This window comes from Alligator sinensis, unplaced genomic scaffold, assembly GCF_000455745.1.
Source record: "Alligator sinensis unplaced genomic scaffold, ASM45574v1 scaffold215_3, whole genome shotgun sequence".
Classification (NCBI taxonomy): Eukaryota; Metazoa; Chordata; order Crocodylia; family Alligatoridae; genus Alligator; species Alligator sinensis.
Genome location: NW_005842175.1, coordinates 222,425 through 223,075, shown reverse-complemented (window position 1 = coordinate 223,075; position 651 = coordinate 222,425).

The following is a 651-nucleotide window of genomic DNA, read 5'->3' as shown; positions in this document are numbered from 1 at the left end:
TTATATATATATGTGTGTGTGTGTGTGTATAAGGTAATTTTATTTATATAATATATGAGAGAGATCCCTAGCTAGGGTGGGTTTGCTGTTTTAAAGCTAAGTGGGGTGGGGGGGTGGAAAGGGAGATTGCCTAGGATTGTCACCTGCTTGTCCATTTCATTTCCAAGTGTCATATGTCCAGGGAGGAATTTGCTTGTCTTTGTAATTTTAAAAGTTTAAAAATAAAACTTCTGAGCCAGGCAGCCCCCAAAAGCTGGAGTTTCCCGGGTCCCACCCTGTCCCCTTTTGGGTCCTCCATGTTTTTTGGTTTTTTTTAATACTAGTGAGGGGACTAGAGGTTGGGGGGGGGGAGGAGATGGAAGTGACTGGGGGAAAGGGATACGCATGCGTAGGTGCCCAGGCACGAGCATTTGGTTGGGCATGATAAGGAGCTGGGGTATTGCGGGGGGGGTTCTATTCTGCCCTGTTAAAACGCGGGTGGCTGCTGGGCTGGGGGAGCCTGATAACGGGGAGCTGATGTGGCACCGGGTGGCAGAGCGAGACTGGGGTGGGCGCTGCTGGAAGCTCGTGTGTGCGTGCTGCCCGGGTAGGGAGGTGGCTGCCAGACGGGAAAGCTGACACCGAGTCATGCTGCTGCGGCTGCCTGCAACC